The 2,500-nt window shown below is 38.6% G+C and overlaps 1 protein-coding gene across 1 annotated transcript in view; it reads left to right on the top strand.

Annotated features, from left to right (window-relative positions):
* Nucleotides 1-2,320: 2,320 nt before the first annotated feature.
* Nucleotides 2,321-2,500, top strand: part of LOC306997144 (uncharacterized protein) — a 3,704-nt gene continuing 3,524 nt past the window's right edge. The window contains exon 1 of the mRNA XM_079610266.1: nt 2,321-2,500. This exon is cut by the window's right edge and continues 413 nt beyond it. The gene's annotated coding sequence lies outside the window, so the exon portion shown is untranslated.

The following is a 2,500-nucleotide window of genomic DNA, read 5'->3' as shown; positions in this document are numbered from 1 at the left end:
GCCACAGACAATCTGGACAAATTGTGTTGTACTCTTTGTCCTGCTTCCCTCATTGTCATTCCATGAACAAGAACATGGTCTATCACAGTTGCCCGAATTTGATCTGAAATTACTATTCTTGGTCTTGCTCTTCGTTGTCCTTGCACTCTTCCTCCTCATCCACCACCTCTTACTCGAACTCTTCCTCCTCTGCCTCTCACATTGTTTCCATCCATTGTGGTATCAACACTCAATGTACCTGGGCCACCTGTACTGGCTTATATTCTAGACAACTGATTTGATCACATCATTAGAAATAAGTGTAAACAATTTTGAGTTGTTGTGTGTAAACGATGACAGCTGTGTTGTAGTTGTGTTTAACTTTTGCCACATGTATTTACCATTGTGCAACACAGTGCAAAATGTGTTTTAGTGAGTAAGAATGTGTTTAGAGTTTTGCAAAAAGAGTGGATGACATTTGCAAACAGTGTCTTAACTACCTGAACTTGTTTAAGGTTTTGCCTACAAAGTGACTGATTCGACAAATGGGTTTAGGCCACTGAGCATTGGGTTCAGAGAATGGGGTTTAGTGTTTTATCAATTGTGAAATACTGTAATTCCGCTCAAAATATCTTGCATTAGGAGTCTTTGCGACCTCTTGTGGGAAAAAATAATATATAACATGATATTTCATGACTTTAGCCACTAGAGGGCCTTATATCTCTATATAGAGCAAATGAGCTGTTCCGCTGGGTCCTAAAGTCCGTTACTCTTCAGTGTGCATTCAGATAGACATTATAAAATATTTTTTGGTGAAGTTTGAGCATTTCTGATCAAAATGCCCCGAGGGAAGACATGCAGCAGAACGTAAATGTTTTCTGGCCCATCCTGGACTGAAGCACAAATATATATATATTTTTGTTCACTTATTACTAACCAGTTTGACAGAAGTTCTCCTCATAACAGTAGTTCTATGAATATGCAAATGAGCCCCGCCTCCACTCACTCACTCACACACTCAGAGATCCACTGGTTGACGATCACTCGTTGATCTGATTGGTCAAGGTAGTGTGTGACGTCAGAAACACCAGCGATTTCACACCGTGTGTTTGAGACTGTCTTTGGTTCACTGCAGTTTTAAGCAGAAAATACTCAGCAATGCTGTCCACTTATGAACTTACACATCTTAAAGCGTATTAAAAACACCACATAGACACATAAACAACATTAAAAGCTGGATTTACACTTGAACTAACAATGAACAGTTGTATTTCTTAACTGATTAATAATTGCATGAGCCTCATCTGATGCTGTTGTGAATGGTGAATACACACACTGATGCACATTAGTTCAGTATTAATGCAGTTGCTACTTTTTCCCACATTCATCATGTTTTGTGCTCATTATTCTCACATGTAAGGAACATAAACCAGTCCTGGCCAGTTTAAATGTGTAATAACACAGGTTACAGGCTTGCCCCTGTATGCAGACACACCGGTTCCTTGCTGAAGAAACATGAAAGATTCACCAGGAACTCGGAGATGTGACACACACACACACACACACACACACACACACACACACGAGCAGAGATCCTGATGATGCTGCTCAATTCATGACCCGTTTCTCAAATCATTTCTGTAAATTCACCAGAACGTATGCACAAGGTCACAAGACACCTTCCATTGTGTGTGTGTGTGTGTGTGTGCCCGTTCGTGTTTGTGTTTGTGTGTGTGTGTGTGTGTGTGTGTGTGTGTGTGTTGTCACATGGATGGTGTCCTAAGTTTTTTTTTAGCAGTGGTTTTGCATGTTGGTTTCAAACACCTTGTGGCACCATTTGTTTTAAAATATTTAGTGAATTCTGTCATTCGAACTGAAATTTGACATATCGGTGCAAGCTGTTACATATTTGATGTATGAATCACTGAAAATGTTGTTATTTTTTACAGTTTTTGCAGTTAATTCATTGTTTTTCTGTTAAAGCAACTAAATAGCTTATAATACATTTTAAATATTATATTGTTGAAAATGTATTGGTTTTATGTATGTTAGGTAGTTAGCCTATGTCACAGTCAATGCACAGCAGGTTTCCACTCCGACTTATCACATATATTGTGACAACATGCCCCGCCAACGGTCAACTGGGTTAAAATGATTTTTTTTTTTTTTTTTTTTTACAAAAGTGACTTTTCAAAATAAACCCACCTTGAGGAATACTCGCCCTGACACGCCTTTACTTAGGCTACTAAACACATTGAACATCTTGTGTGGTTTTTTTTTCATATCCATAATGATCCCACGTGACGTGCATTTTTATAGCGCATTTGTTTACAACACAATTCACATCTCTTGATAACGCTGGGAGACACGTAGGCTATACACGGAGAGTTAAATAGTAGGGCGTTTGTTTTCTAGTACGGATATTAGCAGATAAGTGTTTGTATTCTCAGACTTTAGCCTATATAAAAGCATTACACTAACTAAACCTACATAATACGACACACACACATAACGCTGGCAC

The sequence above is a fragment of the Phoxinus phoxinus genome (assembly GCF_949152265.1).
Source record: "Phoxinus phoxinus genome assembly, chromosome: 4".
Taxonomy (NCBI): Eukaryota; Metazoa; Chordata; class Actinopteri; order Cypriniformes; family Leuciscidae; genus Phoxinus; species Phoxinus phoxinus.
The sequence above is the reverse complement of the archived record's forward strand: the minus strand, read 5'-3'. Positions and strand labels throughout refer to the sequence as shown.